Raw genomic sequence first — 20,703 nt, 5'->3', positions numbered from 1 at the left:
ATTCTTACTTTCATTGTCACGGAAGCATATGACATCTCTGTCTACCTAAGTCCCTGAGTCATTACGATGAGCGGAGTCCTCCTGCCAACCTGTGGTGGACTTGTACCGATAAAAAAAATGAGCCTTGTTGCGTTAAAATGCTGAGATTTGGGGCCCTTGACTATGCCAGGGGACATACCCCATTAGTCCTGCCAACACGACTGCTCAAATCAGAAGGATGCACGGAGGGAAGAAGTAGAATGAGAATGTGAGAATGGCCACAGTAGTAGGAGGATGGAAAGCCTACTGAAAGGAGACGTGTAGAGACATGTAGAATGGGTCTGGGAATTCAATCACGCTCGTAACTGGATACAGTGGGTTAGTTCTAGAATTCTGCCTCAGTGTAGAGGCTGTGGAGTAGTGCAAGGGCAGGGCTGGCCAATATGGAAGACCAGAGAACCATCAATACACACACACACACACACACACACACACACACACACACACATGCACTTTACGGCTTGCTTCTATCCCTCTACTTCCTTTACTTTGGCCACAGCAACCATACAAATATCCACCCCAATCCCTGTCCCCACAAACTGAGAATCCAAAAATACCTCTCTCACCTCAAACCCTTAATGCCCTTCCTCCCTGCTTCTGCCATTTCATCTCACATCCTTAATTATGAAATCCACAGATTTTGAAAGAAAAAGCTAATTTATTAAGAGTTACCAGTATTCAAAAAACTCTTATTTGTGAGTGTCTACATTTCCCAAATGTTCTGTAATTAACACTTTCATAATCCCAGACCAAAAACAAATATCACCCATTTAAAATATATATATATAAACTGACTTGCCCATACTCAGTTGCCAAGGCCAACCTTAGGATATAAAATCAACTACAGCAACAGCACAAACCACATCATAGTGAGGAACAGCCAAATTCTTGCCCACAATACTCCCAATTGACTATAAGATCATGTCACAACAGGATACCAGAGGACAAGTTCACAATATTTTTTAACTGTGTAGAGCTACTGTCAACATTCTGTTAATTTCCCTCAAATCTCTCCAGCATGTCTATTTAATGGAGGGTGTTTCCACTGGGGAAGATTAAAAGCTGAAAATATTAGACCAGTCTGACCCCAACTATAGCACGAATTATTTTTACTTATTTCTTCAGGTCACAAGGCTTGGGATTAAACTGATGTAATCACAGCTGTCTGGAGGATCTTTCATATTCAGTGAATTCTATAGGATGCACTGGATCCAGCTGTACATTTGGAAGAATACCATCTCTCAGTTTGAAACCAAAGTAGCCAGCATCTCAATTTGGGGATATTGATAAGAAATAATGATACGTATTTGTACAGCACTTTTTATGGTCTGTTCCTTTTTTCCCCCCTAAGTGCCTTTACATCCATTGTCTAAATCTTTCTTTTCTTCAGCACCATTTCATAAAGAAGGCAAGAATAATTCCTGATTTATAGGTGAGGAGGCTGGGGCCCAGCGGGATTAAGTGGCTTATTTAAATGAGAACAACAAACCAACAGCAAAGGAGACTCAGGAACTCAGGTTACTGATCCCACTGCTTTTTTTTTTAAGCTCTTTATTGGAGAATAATTGCTTTACACTGTGGTGGCAGGTTTTGCTGTACAGCAAAGTAAATCAGCTGTATTTACACATAGATCTCCATATCCGCTCCCTCCCACGACTCCTTCCCACCTTCCCTGTCCTCTAAGTCATCAACCATCATCGAGTTGATCTCCCTGTGCTATGCAGCAGCTTCCCACCAGCTATCTATTTTACATTTGGTAGTGTATATATGTCCGTGTTACTCTCTCACTTTGTCCTAGCTTCCCCTTCGCCCCCCACCCCGTCCTCAAGTCCGTTCTCTATATCTGCATCTTTATTCTTGCCCTGTCAGCCAGGACATGGAAGTGACCTAAATGCCCATCAACAGATGAATGGATAAAGAAGATGTGGCACATATGTACAATGGAATATTACTCAGCCATAAAAAGGAGTGAAACTGAGTTATTTGTAGTGAGGTGGATGGACCTAGAGTCTGTCATTCAGAGCGAAGTAAGCCAGAAAGAGAAAAACAAATACTGTATGCTAATGCATATATATGGAATCTAAAAAAAATGGTAGTGATCACACTTCTTTTCTAATATTCTGAGCTACTCCTACTGGGCTCCTATATATGCTCTATGATATTAATTTATTCGATGCCCACAACAACCACATGAGAGAAATTTATTATCCTCAAAGTAAGCATGAGTAAACTAAGGCTGAACTGAATGGAAAAGGAATGTAGCCACAGCCATTCAGCAAATGAATCTCAAACCCAGACCAGTCTAACTTCAAAGTCCACACTCTTTACACGACACTGGCTCCCACAGGAGAGAACACTCATATTGATTTTAGAAGATTGCATGGTAAAGATGAGCAATAGGTATTTTCTCACTGCCCATATTGGTGCTGCAAATTAAACCACAAGGACCAAAGAATAAATGTCACCTATAAGGGTTACACAGGAAAAAAAAGACACAGGACTTCTACTTAGCAATTATTTTGCCTAGGTTTATTTAATTTATTTCAAGATAATCCCCTGGTTTTATGTAATAGAAAGGGCTGGAAAAGAGAAACTTTGGGTTAAACTGGAAGGAAAAAGGTAAATGGATACTGCAGAGCTGGTACGGTGTATGTTGGTTGGTTTTTGCCCTGCAGTCTCGGGAAAGATAAAGTTGGTGTAAAAAGCTCGAGGTTATATTCCTGTGGAGAGTGGGAGAGGAGAGTCCAAGTGAGGGGGAAAAAAGGGCTACCAAATCGAGGCCCAGGGCTTGGAAAATGTGTACAACTCTGTGCACTGGGGCAGGGATGGCCCAGGGACACACAGGCCAGAAGTTTTGTGTGTGGTGGGGGTGGAGGCCTGGTTGTGCTGGAGAATTCTGAAAGTCCATCCAATCTGTCTTCTTCTCCCTTCACGGGATTAGAATTGCAACAAGGCTGCCATCTGCTCAGCCAGACCACATTTTCCAGATCCCCTTGGGGCTGGTGGACCAGGTGACAAAGTTCTTACCTGTGGAATGTGACAGGAAGTCACGTGTCTGGTTCTTGTGATAGTCAATATGCTTCCTCTACACTTTCTGCTTCCTACTGGTTGGGACCTGAATATGGTAGCAACCCAACTTCCACCATGAGATGGTGACAATGCCCTGGCATGCAGAGGTACAGTGATTTGGCAGGAACCAGGGACCATGCGTGAATACGTGGAGCAGGGCTGTCCTGCCAAACCAGACTGCTCACGTGGGGCCTGGTGCACGAGGGAGAAATAAACCCCTTTGTTCTTTATGCCTCTTGTGTCATTGATGCCTCTTGTGTCGTTGGGTCTTTTGTTACAGCAGCAAAAGCTGACCCTAATTAATACAGCAAACTGATGTAGGGACTCAAAAACTGTCCTCTATTACACATCTTAAGCATTCAAGTTACTCCCCACACATGGACCAGAAATTTATAAACAAAACTATAAAGTATAGACTTTGCTCGAAGAGAAAGTAACTCTTGTGAATAAAATCACAGGAACCTGAGATCCCCTCTTGATCAAGAATTCCATCCTGGTTTTGACCTAACAGGCATGCAGTAGGCGGTACGTCCTATTTGTTTAAGAAGTACGTTTTGTTCTGATCATCTCCCCTTTTAACCACTGTTTTCATGTCACCTTCTAGTAAAGGCCATGAGGCTACTTGAAGCCGTCTTGCTGGCAGGTTGACTTGAGAATTTCATCAGTTGCTATTTTTTTCTCAAAATAGCAGTCTGAACCACAAACTGAACCCAAGTTTTATTTATCCTAATGTTACTCTGTAATAAATCTATTTTGTCAATCAGTTTTCAAAATATAATTTATTAAAAGTAAAAGCCTAAAATCAATTTCTTAAAAATATATTGACATAACAGTCACAAAATTCCAAGAAGTTAAAATTATGCTTCGACTTTCATATCCATCCCCCTGTGTTCTATCACAGGCATGTGCTCTCTCTCCCGCTCCTCAACTTTTCACGGTCTCTTTTGGGTGCTGTAAAGAAGGCTACCGACTGGTTTAAAGTTCCTAGGACACAAGATGATTGAAACAGTGAGCATTTAAAATTCACATTTGCAAGGTGAACATCTGGAACGCATTCAAAGAGGGAAAAATTATGAAATGAGAATATTATTAATAGCTAACATATTGCAAGACATGAATCAATGGACAACCTGTTTCCTAGATTCTTTCTGGGAAAAAAAAATATTGGAAGGGAACATGCACAAGACTGCAGAATATACTACTACCATGGAAGGAAATATGATTTACAGCATCACCTTCCAGAGCTAAACTTGTCATTTGTTTAAAATGCTGATAATGTCTGTGCTCTATTCTTTCCTCCCGCTTTACGTGTTGCTGAGGGAGGATCTTTGTAGTTAACGAGGAGTTTTTTCTTCACCAGGGAAGTGGGATTTTCACACTTGCACTTTGTGGTAGCGAGTCTCAGCCCTACAGTTTATTTTTGTAATAATTAATAAAATATCACACTTCCTGGCTTCCTTGCCCCTGCCCAGAGAATGGCTTGCTGCCACCTTTCTGGGTGCTGTTGTAGGAAACGAAGCGATGTTACATGAGGATCCAGCTTGGGAAGGAAAGCATAAGAAGGTCCTTGTGTTCAATGGAGTGCTTTCTCAGTAACAGCTTCATCAAAGGGTGACTCCAGTGGATCTCCAAATGTGTAGTGCGGTAGAGACGGAGACTGGTATTTATAGCTCCAGGTGTCGACACGCTCAAACAAACTCTGTCTATTTTATTAAGAGAAAAATAGTCCTCTATTACTCTTATTTTAGGTGTAAGGAAAAGGAACTCGGTTGCAATGAACCTGGCAAATGTGTCTCAAACTAAATACAAAAAGCAAAGGATTCCCTTTCAGGAGTAGAAGAGTCATTCATACATTTAACAAATATTTATTGAGTGCCGACCAGACTCCAGGCACTATTCTTGGCATGGGTGATATGGCCGTGAACCAGACAGACAAGTCCTACTGAAAAAAAAAAAAAAAAATGAAAGAGGCGAACATAGTTTGGGGGAAAAGATCTTTAAGCATCTGAGGTATGAGTCACTCTGAGGACCCAATCGCTTTGTTAACATGCAGGGAAATCTAAGAATGGTGTTCAAGACTTTTCTCATCCTATTTGGCAGGTGGCCAAGCCCATCTCCCACTAATCCTGCACCATCTCCATCACCGTCATCATCATCTTCAGCAATAAACATGATAGTAAGGCTTTTTGACTACAGGTCAGATATTAAACTCAATGCCATGTGCACTTTACACGTTTACTCTTCTCAAGAATCCCATGAGTTAGGTGATATTATTATCCCCATTTCATACATGAGGAAACTGAGGCAGAGATATGATAACAATTACTTTGCCCAAAGTCACACAACTTATAAGTGAGAAGCCCAAGATGAGAACACAGGCAACTGGGTTCCTGAGCTCACTTCATAGCCACTCTTTCTCAAGGATGTGCACAACAGATCAATCCCCAGTGAGTCAGGCATTTTCCTGTCCCTGCAATGGAGGTCCACGCTGTGTGTCAAGCCCTGGAAAACGTTTCCTATCAAGACAATAGAGAAAGTCTCCCCCTAGACCCAAGATCAAAGAACATATACAGACTGAGGACCCACACAAGTCCTCTGGTCATCCTACTTCTGATAGAACACAAAGCTCAAAAGAAATCCATGCACTATCCAGTATGTAGGCTAATGAACGAACAGAACAGGTCTGAAGGTCACATTAAAAGTGAGAGAAGGTTCTGCCCCAAACTTGAAATGAGAAAATGAAATATGCAGCTTTTCATTTGAGTTAAATTAATTACGCAAATTAATAAATATTCGTTCAGTCCATGCGGCCTGGAAACCCACTGTACAGGTCATCAAGTAGCTTTTAATTCTAAAGAGAGAAAACACACGCCAATAGAAACAGGACCTCTGCCATCTTGCGATTAATAAGCCTTTCCTTGACATCTTCGTGAGCATCATTTTGTTTGAAATTCAAACACCCTGGGAAGTAGGAAGGACAGCAACTCCTTTCACCACTGGACATATGGGAAAACTGAGGAAAGAGAAGAGCATGTGAATCACTAAACATATGCTAGATGTGTTTGTTAGGCTCCTGACTCAAGTTTCATCAGGATCCTTGCTCAATAAGGAATCTCCCAAGGGAATACGCCCCTTCATTAGTCATACTTCTAATGCACCTAGCACCTCGGCTTCAGGTCAGACTGGAGCAAAGGTGCCCACAATAGCACTTCTTTTGCCCCCATCCTATGTGCTACTTTAAAGCCCAGAATAAAACAAACCCTGGCAACAGTGACTCTGCAACATGCCGCCGCGCTGCAGCGCTGCCTGAAGACACTGCACAAGTTTTGGCAGCTCAGGCAGCTAGACTTTTATCATTTGTTCGCATTAATGTACTTGGCAATCACACAGAAGAGCTTTTAAATCTAATGGCTCAGACAATAACAAAGCAGAGTTACATGAATATTTTCAAAAGGATGGGGCTGTGACCCTTTTAGGTATATCATGCTGCCTTATCCCAGGGATGCGCTGGAGTTGCAGTGCATCACACAGACTTTCAGTCTGTTCCCCTTTGTGGAAGTACCACACAGAGGTCGATAAATGGAAAGCGTGCACAGCACTAGGTTTCTTCAAAGAGCATAGAAATCCGCACCTGTGTGGGCGTGTGTTCGTGCATGTGTGTGTACCCCTGTGCGTGAGTGTGTGTGTGTGTGTGTGTGTGTGTGTGTGTGTTTGGGCACACATGCATGTAAACTTCTCTGGCCTCCATAAACTTTTCTGGTCAAAATTGGGATAAGATAGCCTGCCTGGGACATAGGTATTCAGGCTAGACAGGACTAAATTTCGGGCTGTGAATCACAGCTTCTAAGGGCTTTCATTGTGCTCTGTTTTCTTCTTGAAGGTTCTGAAACCTCTGTTATTCTCCATCGGTAATGGTCAAGAAGTTTCTTTCCTAGACTAAAAATGTATTTAGATTTTAGGCAATGAAGTTTATAAGGTAAATGAAGGCTTTTTTTCATCATGTTTTGAGTGTTAGAAAATTGTTTTTATTTTTTAAATAAAAGTATAGGATGTCTATCATATGAAGAATTGATGAAATACTTTCAGAATTCGCCATATTTATTGAGACATTTTTTTCTTGAATTACTTGCACACCCCATTTCCAGGTGATACCATCATCAGTCCTCTTATCAGTGTCAATAATTCCATTTGGCAGGCAGCAGCTAATTCTTTTCATGTGCTAATGATTAATCAGACAAGCCTATTTACTAATGTATCAGAATGCATTAGAAACATAAGGTAATGGCGGACAGAACATCAATTCAGATATAAATGAACTACATTTACATTGGATACCTATTGACTTATGTCACAGAATGAAGTAGAAAATGCAATTTACTTGTAAACCATTAAAATGAATGAAAATAGAATTTCAAACTCCATCTTCAAACATAACTTTATTGACTTGGCTGTGAGCCTTACGGGAGTGTCTAACCAAGTTTAAAATATATAAATAACACACTAATTCATTTTGCCATAAAAGAGTTAGTGTCTCACCAACTAAATGCCATGGAATGTACTTAAGTTGGAACTAGTACAAAATAAAGAGAGGTCACAGAGCGTAGTGTGAGGACATATTAGGGATCTGGTGTTGGGGTTTTCTGATTTTAGCTCTCTTCTATCTGATTTTGTTCAAAATCCTGCATCTGTGCATGTCCCAAGGGCATTGGTCCATATCTAACAAACCAAAAATGCAACCCTTAAACCCTTATGACAGACATACAGACAGACAGACAGAGAGAGAGAGAGAGAGAGAGAAGTGGTCTTTGGAGAGCTAGGTCAAGTAATGTTACACTAGTAAACACACTATAGACGAAAACATTAAACAGCTGGGAAGCAATGTTAGGAGTTTACATTGGACTTTCATTGGCTGAGAGGGGCTATCAAAAGATATTTAGAGAAAGATGAGAATAAGTTTTAAGATCACGAAAAATGGGGGGTGGATTTGAACTGTTTAGCATAAAAAAATCTCTGAGCCTCTGAGATGATGTTTTCCCTTTTCATCTAGATATTGAGCATGAAATAGACAAGACTTCTCGTCTAGGAGTGTCTCAAGTGTATAGGAACAGACAAACATGAGGAAATTGGAGTTACTCAAAGAAGTATAATTAAATTCTAAGCTATTGTTTGTATCTATGACAGCTCAGATCCAGCCAAATGACCAATAACTGCCTCTGAATTAGAGACTTAGGCAATTATTGCAGTTTTGAAAACCCAGTCTTGGAAGAGCTCAAAGGAGACGTGAGGGTGTATTTTAAGGGAAAATCTAACCCGCCCGACCGTCCCTTTCTTTTGAATCTCTCCATCTTAGACTACACTGTAAGGTATTAATGAAATGCAATGTGTACCCAGAGCAGCAAGCATTTTCCAAAGCATATTCCCAAAAAGTTGTCAAGAGAGACAGGTTTGTTGATAAAGAATTTCATGATCAAATATGTTTAGGAAATTCAATATTAGCTTCTCTTTCCAATTCTTTGAAAATTCACAAGGCACCTTGGCATATTAAAGGCTCTGAAAAGTACTACAGTAAAGAAAACTTTTAAAATCTGTTCCACCAGCATTTCTCAAGCTTAATTAAGCACAAGGATATTTGCTTCCCATAAACATGGATTTAGTTTTCTATAAAGCACAGCTTTAGAAATAGTAACAATAACAAAAATACGGAAAAAATTAAATAAAATATGTCAGGCCAAGTAAATATATTTCTCATCCCAAAGAAAAATGGAAAGCATCTCTCAACGCTATTATCTGTCAAGAAAGAAGAAACTAAAGGAACCCCCTTCAGCCTCAGCAAAGGAAGCTCTCCACATATCTGAATCAAATGCTCTCTTTTCTGTGCTTGCATCCTGTCTGCTAACAAATACCAGATACACACACCTTGCACTGAGGGGCACGTGCCAGAATGGGCCTGGATTTATGTGCCCCTCCCACTAAAAAAATACTTCAACACGCATTAACCCACTCAGAAGGACTCTGTGCAGGTATTACTGCAGGTACCAAGGAAAGAATTAGTAGTAGCTTTGTCTGTACCCAAAAAGGAACGTAAAAGCCCCTCCCATTTATTCCCCACATCTAATCCATCAAGAAACCGTCGGAAAGATAAATTGGAGCTAAGCTGACTTTTGTTAATAATGTAACAATTTTGAAAGTGCAGCTTTAATCAAGGGGAAAATTTTCTAGAACTTGACAACCTTTTCCATTCCCTTTGGTATAGGCTCCATTCTTTTTCAAAACTGTCTAATGCTGTTTCTTAGGTGGTGTTCAATAGAAACCAGTCTATAATGCAATGCACTCTCTTTATGTGATGTTTAGATATGAGATTGATCTCGGTGGGCACCCTGGAGTTCTGAAAGTAGGATTATTGGATTTTGTGGCTTTCTCAGATGTCGAAGATCTTTAAACAGTGTCTTGCAAAGTTGCTACATCCCGCCTGTCTGTAAAACACTTATGAACTCATCAAAGAAGGTAGACTCCATTTTAATTAGACATGGTGGGCATAGGGGGCCTAGAAGCCAACTTCCTCCCACCCTCTAGTTAAGTGCCAGGACCACGTCCACTTCCATACCTTGAAAAGAAAAATGAGTTCATTCGTCTCTAGATCAATAGGGCCTTAACAGGAAGACTGCTGACACAGGATGGAATTCAGAATTCATAATGGCAGCGGGGACAAAAGACTTGGTTGTTAAAGCAGAAGTTTGGCGGCCATGTCATCTCAAGCCTCCTCGAGAAGATTTTAACAGCTTTGGACTTGGGCTGAATCAGATGGGAGGAGCACAGTGACAGGCTGGCCCCATGGAGTGGCTCGCATTTAAGAAAAACAAGGTAGTTAAGATATGGTATATTTCCTCTGAAACAGAGTCACGGATGTAGAAAAGCTTATGATTATCGGGGTGGGAATGGGGAAGGATAAACTGAGAGATTGGGATTGACGAATACACACTATTATGCATAAAATCGATAACTCATAAGCACCTACTGTAGAGCACAGGGAGCCCTACTCAATACTCTGTAATGGCCTATACGGGAAGAATCTAAAAAAGAGTGGATATACGTATATGTACAACTCATTCCCTTTTCTGTACACCTGAAACCAACAAAACATTGTAAATCAACTACATGCCAATAAATTTTTTTTTTTAAAAAAGAGTAAGGTAGCTATTGTGGAAAAGACACTACACTGCTGTGGCCCATCAGGAATGTCTGGAAGCAAACCGGCAGTTACTCCAGAGGGAAAGTGCAGTGACTCTTAGAGTGTGACCACCTGGAGCCCCATGCTACACAAGCTGGGTCATACCTCTTGTCACTGCCATCAAACAATGACTCTCCTTTTCAGATTTGCAGCCAATGGATCAACCAATCCCTAAACGCACACATGAACAAGAATCGATAGGTATTCTCATTTCAAGCATTTTCTCCCATCATTTTTTAAAACTAGTGGCACTTATATCCACGTTTATATTCAAATATAATATAAAATTCTATCCAATGTGGCACAAAATTCCATGAGGCCTGATTTCCCATGTGTGTGTATATATATATATATATATATATATATATATATACACAGCACAGATTTACTGACAACTGTCTTGGCTCTGAGGATAGGAGAGATATTTGAGACGGCCCAACTGGTTCCACTCAAGTACTGATGCTGAGGGCTTTCTTTAAAATACCACCACCACTACAAGATACCATTATACATCTATAGGAATGACTGAAGTCCAGAACACTGACAACACCAAATGCTGGCTTAGACGTAGAACAACAGAAGTACCCATTCACTAGCATTCATTGCTGGTGGGAATGGAAAATTGTACAGCCACTTTGGAAGACAGTTTGGCGGTTTCTTACAAAACTAAACATACTCTTACGATATGATCCAGCAGTCACGCTCTTTGGCAAAGGAGCTGAAAACTTATGTCCACACAAAAACCTGCACAGGAATATTTATAGCAGCTTGATTCATAATTGCCAAAACCCGGAAGAAACTAAGATGTCCACTGATAGATGAATGGATAAATCAACTGCAGTAAATCCAGATAATGGAATATTATTTGGCGCTAAAAAGAAATGGGTTATCAAGCTATGAAAAGTCGTGGAGGAACCTTGAACACATACTACGAAGTGTAAAAAGCCAATCTGAAATGGCTACACACTGTATGATTCCAACTAAACGACATTCTGGAAAAGGCAAAACTATGGAGACAGTAAAAAATCAGTTGTTACCAGGCATGGGGGGTGGGGAGGGATGAACAGGCAGAGCACAGAGGATTTTTATGGCAGTGAAAACACTCTGTATTATACTATAATGGTGGATACATATCATTAAACATTTCCCTAAACCCACAGAACGTACAACACCAACAGCAAACCACAATGTAAACTATAAACTCTGGCTGACAATGATGTGTCAATGTAGGTCCATCAGTTGTATCAAATGTCCCGCTCTGGTGGGGGATGTTGACAATGGGGAGGCTACATGTGGGGGTAGGCAGCGGGTTCATGGGAAACCTCTGCACTTTCTTAATGTTGCTGTGAACCTAAAAGGTGCTCTAAGAAAGTTACGTGTTCTAAACAAAATTAAAACAAAAGAAAACAAACAAAACCTACCAGCCACCACACCCTCTGGGTGCTCAGGGTACACGCCCTCGGCTCAAATGTATATGTGTCCATGGTATTGAAATGGGGATTGGCCACATCGGGTGGGTTGGATGAGGACGGAGATCCGTCTTGGGGTTAGTTGAGCGCAACGTGCTGGGTGGGTGAAAGGCTCGCCAATGGGAAAGGCAGCCACTGCAGGTCCCCAGGGCAAGCTCTACCAAGGAATGGCTGGGTGCTCCGCAGATACAGAACAGGATCCCCCTTCCTCTCCTAAGTGTAAACCACGGACAACACCTTCTTGAGAGGATGCTCAGGCAGAAACCGAGGAGCAACTGGATACTGGCTCTGCTCCGCCCACATGCTCCCTCCTTTCAGAGCCAGCTCCAGAAGCCCATCAACCCCTCTCCCTCCTTCCCTCTGCCATCCTTTCCCTTCCCAAAGTCCAGGACTTTTATTTATTCCTTGCTTATTAGGCTTTGCCCAGATCTATGCTCAAGTTATGCCTATGGGTCTTCCCCTCACCCTACAGCCTGGGCTTTGGAAATGTAAGAGCCCATCCAGGACCCCTCCTTTCTCTCTCCATTGTGGTTGGGTCATCCTTCCCCTGAGCAGTGAACACAGAATGCCTAGGTGACGGAATGGGAGAAGGGCCAAAAGGGAAAAGGAAATGCCCACGTGTCCTCAGACACATAATCCTTTCAACTTTTAAAATGTCACAGCATTCTATAAAATGCTCCAAGACTTCTAGGGATAACAGCTACTACACTTGATTAAAATGTCAGGAATAGAGTTTCAAGACAGTGTTTCTTCAGTTAAAAAATGGAAAACTTAACTGGGACCTTGAGGTTGAGGTGGGTGGGATAGTACTGGGAGAATCAGAAGATAGAGGGACAAGGGGACAGGAACTGTAATAGGTGGCTCTGCACCCGCCGCTCCAACACACACACAGACACACTGACACACACACGTGCCTCATCTCAAAATACGATTATCTATACATGGTTGTACATTTGCCACAACTGTTTGTTTCTAAGCAAGGGAAAAGACCAAAGGCTCTATGACACAGTGAGAAAAATATTAGATTGAGGATTAAAATTCCTGGAATCAAGACTCACTTCTTCTTTAAGAGCTGTGTGACCTCAGAAACATTCTCTTTATTTCTGAGCCTCAGTCTTCTCATCTGTTAAATGGAGATAATCATCTCTCTTTCCTACTGGTCTCACTGGATTGAGAATTTTACATGAGATCACGAACAGAGAAATGTTTCATAAACTGTAACATATTTTCCCCTCCCTAAGGTTTTAGGTTGGGAGGAACTAATAAATAATTACCAAATCTGGGGAAGAGAAAGGGAGCCGGGGAGGAAGAGAGAAGATCCAAGCTGTGTGAATAGAAAGGATGCATTGTGGCTCATTTCCCCCACCCTTATCTCCAGATGTGGCCTCATCTCCCAGCCATCCTCCATGCTTAGGAATCTAGCTCTGTGTTAAGGGAATAGGGAAACGACGGCACCCCCACCAAAGCCCATCCAGAGTCCACTTCCTAGACGGAAATATAAAAACAGTTTAAATCTGCCCCCTGGATATTTTTTGGCCCCGTCTTATTCCCAGCAGGTAGAATTGAGACTAACTGAACTAGGTATTCAGCAAATGCCTCAGTTTTCCGTGCATGCCATAAAGCAGTGCCTTCCAAATGTAATTCACAGACTGCCAACACCAGAAACATTAGTAGGTTGCTAAAATGCAGAGTCCTGGGCTCCACCCCAGATTATGGAATCAGACTGTGAGGTCTGTCACCCAGAAATCAGCATTTTAAGTGATTATGCAGCTAAAATGGAGAGACATGAAATTTAAGGCTGAGGATCATCACACCCGTAAGATTTCAATTGAATTAAACGTCTCTTTACAGGTCAGACAGTATCCTAAGTGCCTTACATGCATTCACGCATTAATGCCCACGATCATGCTATGAAGTAAGTACCTTTATTATAACCGATTTACAATGAAAAAACAGAGCTCATGGAAGCAAGTGATTTCCCAAAGGTCATGCAGGGAATAAGTTCCAAGGCTGAGGTTATCAGCCAGTTTACAAACTCTGAACTCATACCTACAGGCAACACAAGACAGAAAGTACATGAGTGTTTGGTGTCCCTGCCCACGGGCAGGATAGACCGCTCAGGTTATGCTAGGGCGAAATCAGCAGCTCCCAGAGTGAAGATCCCTCTCAGTGCCAACAGTCCCTAGAGCCAGACAACCCCCCTCTCTTATTCCATTATGTTTTGCTGCTTGCGATGCATTTGTGATGTTTAATTTATATCCCCGATCATAAAGTGATTGCATCACTAAAAAGGCTATGATGTTGATTTATACGATAGTTGCCCGTGTCTGTTAATTAGAGAAATATCATTTGGCTTCCTCCAGAAGCAAGACAATAAATTACAGAGGAGGAGAGAGGAGCCATCATCCCCCAAACCTCTGCCGGGTACTCCTCTTGAATCTTACTTATGACCCCAAGCAATTTTATTCCATTTACACCAACAACCGTCGGAAAAAGCCATAACTTGGGTTGAGGAGGAAGGAAGAGTAGAAAGAATAAGGTGGGAAAATAAATGTAGAAGTTGCCTCGCTACGTGTATTGGGGCACATGAACACGCACACATAAAACTGTGACGCAGAAGCAGAGGTCAGCCCGCCTCGAGTGTTCTTCCTCGACACCCTTCCCACCCGACCCTCCCCATGTATATCCCTGTCTCCAAGGCAGAACTCTCTCTAGTTAAACCAATGAAGAAGCAACCAGTAAGAAGGGAGTTGCCTCTTAGGAACAGTGACCCAATATTTTCCATGCAGTGGTCTGTGTGCCTGGACAGGGACTGACTTTTTCTCCAACAGCTGTTACTGATCTTGTTTATGCCTGAAGGGGAGCAGAAAGAAAGAGATTTTTATTGATTGATTCAATCATTTGTTCACTCAGTAAATGTTAGCAAGTACCTCCTTCATCACAGGCCCTGGGTTGAGGCTGGGCATGCAGTGGTCAGTAGAAATGGTCACAATCCCAGATGCCAGAGAGCGTATTCTTTAGCGGGGGAGATGACATGAATCAGGTATCGGATTGATGTGAATTCACAACCCTGCCGCATGCTATAAAGGAGAGGCAAGTGATTGTGAGAGGCTTCCTTAAAGAAATAATATTTGAGTTAAATATTAAGAATGAGTTAACTTGGTTAAGACAGAAGGAAAAGCATTCTGGAAAGATGGAATGGCACGTGCAAAAGCTGGGAAGAAGCAGGGTGAATCCAAAGGATTCGAAGGTCCCCAGAGTGACCACAGGGGACAGTAAGGGGGTTGGTAATCGGAGATGGGGCTGGAGAATCTAGAGCCACACCACACAAGGTCCCTGAGCCAGAAGTAGCTTTTAGCCCAAGAGTAGAGGAGTGGGATGTCACTGCAAGGTTTTAAGCTAGGCCAGGGGAGCGGTGTGACCAGATCTGCATTTTGAAAAGGTCATTGTTATATATCTTGGAAAGACTTTGAGTTTCTTGAGATCAAAAAGGCCACAAAATTAGGCTTAGGCAGACAGTCCCCAGGTGGGGTGAAACATTATGAAATGTCATGGCACATAACTCAACCAGGGCTTCAACACTGTCAGTGACGATGAGACTGTCTTCTTCCCAGCCCTCCCCCCCCCAACCCCTGGGTCATCTACTTGTACCCATCCATATTCATGCACAGAAGCATTTGCCTTGTAACTGGAAGAAAGTGAAAGTAGGAAAGGGAGGACGACAGACTGACGGAAGGGATGACACAGCATCTGCTCCCTGCCCAGCCCCTGGGCCTGGATTTGAGCCCATGTCACAAGAGAGGTGAGAGCTAGAAGGTGACAGAGCAGAGGCTGGTGCAACCTGCTCTTGCTGATGCTGTCCTCACAAAGCCTTCCTTGGCCACGCAAGTCCAGGTAGCCCCTAACAGGCCTTCCTGTTTCCATCATAAAATGACCAGATGCATTTATTCACTTCTTTGCTAGTTGTGTCTTTCACTAGAAAAAAAGGTCTTTCTTTTGCTCCTCTCTTTATAACTTAGCATGGTCCTCGCCACATAGCAGGTGCTTAAAAAGCCTTTGTGCAATGAATGAATGGAGGATCAGTGAGTTATGACTTCAACAGCATCAGGGGACATTAGCTTTTTAGGAACCTGCTACAGCAGGCTAAAGAAGAATATGCAGAAGTTAAGGTAAGGAAGATCAACAAGGAGGGGTACTTTTAGTCTGAGGTGGCCAGGGAAGCCCTTTCTGATGACATTTGAGTAGAGACCTGAAGGAAGTGAGGGAAGGAGCCATAAAGATATCTGGGGAAGGATCTTCCCAGGTAGAGGAAAGGGCAAGTACAAAAATGACAAAGCACTGTTAGAATTCATGAGTGAGTTACAACTGATGCCATATTTTCTTGCCTGAGGATTTGGAAGGATGGCATTGTCATTCCCTGAGGTTAAGACTCTTGGCACAGACACAAGTGGGACCTCCCTGGGTATTATCAGCAGGAACCACTCTAGGACACCTTCAGGTAGCCTCACAGGTAAGATTTCTGGGAAGTGGGAGGTAGTTATCAAGTGGAACTATAGCTTCAGACTGGTTGTTATCAGAGGACATGGGAAGCACCCCTTATGGGAGCACTGGGGGAGGTCCCAGAAAATGTGCAAGACATGGCAATTGAGGAACAAATTCTTTTTGTAACCATCTACTAGAAAGCTTCAGTACTATAGATACTGGAGGTTAAGGATGAAAGACTTGGCTCTTGATGACTTTTGAAACATGAAAGGACTACTCACTAAAACTGAATCCTTCTTGGAAGGCTCTGCAGCAGCATGGCAGGCATGAAAAACAATGCAGTGTATGAAAACACTTCATTCCATTGAGAAAGAATTCCAATATGGAGATAGAAGCTTCCATGATGCTACTCATCCCCAAATGACACACCCTTGAAGTCCCAGACCATATCTTTCATTGCATGACCCCCTCCCTGGCCAGTGCAATCAAACCAGGCACCTTTCAATCCTTTGAATTCATTCTGCTCCCTCCCAGCTTTTGCATATGCTATTCCTTCTTTCTGGAATACTTTTTCCTCTGTCCTGACTTAATGCATCCTTAATATTATACTACATCTTCCAGTGTTTCCATTTTGTTCAATTTAAAACAAAATTGAACGTAACTTTGTAAAATGACCTGATACCAAAAGCTTTATAAAAAGTCAAAGAAAAATCTTCCAGCTTTAGTTCATAATAAGGTATAGTATTTCAGGTGTTTTCGCAGTGACTACACAACAAATATTCATCACTATTGTATGCAAAGCACCAGGTACCAACATAGAGAAGTAAGAGTTCTGATGTGGTTGTGACTCACACCCAGACTTCACTGGCTGTACGATCTGGGACACTCGGGTCTACAGCCCAGTACCATCATGGGTTCTCAAAGAAGGTTATCTGTCCAAAGACCCAGGGTTACATTTCTGTTTTATTAAAAATTAAGGCCCTTCTTATGGCCCAAGCAAGGGGAAAGAGAAGCCTCAGAAAGGGTCCTTCAAACAATGTGTGTGTATACATCAACAGCAGATACCTGAAACTCTTAGTTCTACTTTTTCTGATTTTGCAACTATGCTTTTTGGTCTCATTTCACCATGCAAAGATAGCCTCAGAAAGTAAGAAATAGACAACTTTGTAATGCATCTGAAATGTTATATCTATTTCTATTTTTCAAATAGAAAAACTTCAAATTTTTATGCTTTTGAGCATAGAAATCATTCTGTCAGAGAGAGCACCCATCTTAGAAATCACTTGTTATTGGTTGAATTCTATTCCTCAAAAACATATGTCAAAATCCTAAGCTCTTACCTCAAAATGTGATTGGATTTAGAGATAAGGGTCTTTTTTTTTTTTTGGTTGCTGGGTCTTTGTTGCTGCACTTGGGCTTTCTCTAGTTGCGGTGAGCAGGGGCCACTCTTCACTGTGGTGTGTGGGCTTCTCAGAGCGGTGGCTTCTCTTGTTGCAGAGCACAGGCTCTAGGCACAGGCAGGCGTGCTCAGTAGTTGTGTCTCACTGGCTCTAGAGTGCAGGCTCTGTAGTTGTGATGCATACAGGCTTAGATGCTCTGTGGCATGTGGGATCTTCCTGGACCAGGGATCGAACTCATGTCCCCTGCATTGGCAGGCGGATTCTTTTTTTTTTTTTTTTTTTAAAGCTTTTTTTTTTTTTTGGCACACAGGCTTAGTTGCTCCGCGGCATGTGGGATCTTCCTGGAGCTGGGATCGAACCTGTGACCTCTGCATTGTCAGGCGGATTCTTAACCACTGCGCCACCTAGGAAGCCCGGCAGGCGGATTCTTAACCACAGTGCCACTAGGGAAGTCGGAGATAGGGGTCTTTAAAGAGGTGACTAAGTTAAAATGAGGGTATTAGGGTCAGCCTTGATCCAATCTGACTGGGGTCCTTATATGAAGAGGAGATTAGACACAGACACAATGGAGGGAAGGCTATGTGAAGACACAGGGAGAAGACAGCATCTACAGGACAAGGGGAGAGGCCTCAGAAGAAAGCAACACTGACAACACCTTGATCTTGGACTACCAGCCTCCAGAGCTGTGAGAATATGAACTTCTGTCATTCAAGTCTGTGGAACTCTGTTACGGCAGCCCTAGCAGACTACTGCAGCCATGTTCTACCCCTGTGTGGACATCATCACCCAAGTCCCTGGTACTGAAACCAAAAATCTGAAATTCACCTCACGGCCACCCTCATGCCTAAGATGCTTGAGGGTGGAGCGATTTCAGAACTTTTGTCTGCTGATTTTATGTAATGTTGTGAAAGTCCTAGCATCCTCTTCACTTTTATTAGGAGCTGAAACTCATCCCACCTCTAAGGACCCCTTATTCCGGAAACACCCTGGACTTCATTTCTCTTCTATCTCTGTGTCCCTTGAATGCCCATGAAACATGCCCCACTATGGTTCTCAGCCAGAGATGCACATTAAAACTATCTAATTAAATTATACTTGTCAAACATTCCTATGCACGTTCTACCTCTGATCTCATAAATCAGAATCTCAGGAACCCAAATGAGGAAAAGACACACATGGAAAAATAAAAATGACATGACACAACTGGAGATACCAAGGATAAGTAAGCAGCCCATGTGGCACTTACTCTGTAACATGCAGAGTTTTCTATTGTTCACTCTTCCATTCCAGAAATTCATTTTGAATTTCTCAAGTCTTAAGTTGCATGAGAGCCCTTAACTCCTCTGCGTCAGTGCCTGAATACAATAGGAGGCTAATATTTGTATAACCACTGCTGAAACACCTAAAATACCATATCTTATCATGTACTGAAGCTGGAATTTTTTTCTCTGAGAAGATTTTTTATAAAGCATTTGCATTTTACAAAATTGCGTTATATCGTTTTTTAAACTGACAAAATGAAAACTTTGGAAATTGTGGTGGGTCATTACTTGGTGGTCACATCTTTGTGTAGCCTCTTCCCAGCATGACTCCAGCAGGGTCGTGTCGTTAGCTTTGGTTCCTGGTAAGTGACAAGTGTGATGCAAGCAGAGGCCTGATAAACTCTGGGAGCAGCACAATGAAAACAGAATGTGAGCCACAGAAATCTTCCAATTTCTAGCAGCCACATTTTTAAAAAGTCATGAAGTTAATTTTAATATAGTATATCTTATTTTGCCCAATACATGTAAAATATTATCATTCCAAAGGGGGATCGATATTTGAAAAAAGGAACTAATGATATTTTACCTTTCATTTTTCAGATGACGTTTTCAGACTGTGGTGTGTATTTTGTACTTAAAGCATATCTCAGTTCAGACTGAACACATTTCATATGCTCTATAGCTACATGCAGCTGGTGGCTACCATACTGGGCAGTGCAGTCTCGGGTGTTGGGACTTGTCCCCTTAAAGCACTTATTCTTGGGGTGCTCCCTCTGAGATCCCACCTGTCATGTTATGAGAAGCCCAGCCAAGCCAGGAAGAGGGCCCATGAAGGAGAAACAAGACACAGCCAACAGCCCAGCTGAGCTCCTAGCTGGCAGCCAGCATGCCAACTTTCCGTCACAGAAGTGGATCCTCCAGCCACATGGGAGCCATCCCCATTGAGGCCGCGTGGAGCACAGGTGAGCTCTTCTTTTTGAGCACTGCCTAAATAGCAGAATCTTGAGCAATGGCATGGTTGTTGCTGTTTTAAGCCAATGAATTATGTGGTGCTTTGTTAAGTAGCAACAGACAAGCCAAACAGAAGTTATCAAGGATACCAGCTGATGGAGCGTTAATGATTTTCTTCTCTCCCTCAGGCATCCATTTACTTTCTTTCTTTCTTTTTCTCTTCCTTCCTTCCTTCCTTCCTTCCTCCCTCCCTCCCTCCCTTTCTTTCTTTCTTCCTTCCTTCCTTTCTTCCTTCCTTCCCTTTCTCTCTCTTTCTCTTTCTTTCTTTCTTTCTTTCTTTCTTTCTTTCTTTCTTTCTTTTTCTTTCTTCCTTTCTTTCTTCCTTCCTTTCTTTCTTTCTTTCTTTCTTTCTTTCTTTCTTTCTTTCTTTCTTTCTTTCTTTCTTTCTTCCTTCCTTCCTTCCTTCCTTCCTTCCTTCCTTCCTTCCTTCCTTCCTTCCCTTTCTCTCTCTTTCTTTCTTTCTTTCTTTGTCTCTCTCTCTCCCTCTCTCTCTCTCAGACATGCCACAAGCCTTGTGGGATCTTAGTTCCCCAACCAGGGATTGAACCTAGGACCATGGCCGTGAAAGCACCTAATCACTGGACTGCCTAGGAATTCCCTGCATTCATTTTCATTTTGCCTCTTCTGCATGCTCAGTTGGAGTCCATGGACGATGCAAAAGAAGTAAAAGTCTGGGTCACCATATGCAAGGGATTTATAGGCTAGTTCAGAAGTCACCACAGATGATGGGCTCCAAACCTGGC

Source organism: Hippopotamus amphibius, chromosome 16, assembly GCF_030028045.1.
Source record: "Hippopotamus amphibius kiboko isolate mHipAmp2 chromosome 16, mHipAmp2.hap2, whole genome shotgun sequence".
Taxonomy (NCBI): Eukaryota; Metazoa; Chordata; class Mammalia; order Artiodactyla; family Hippopotamidae; genus Hippopotamus; species Hippopotamus amphibius.
The sequence above is the reverse complement of the archived record's forward strand: the minus strand, read 5'-3'. Positions refer to the sequence as shown.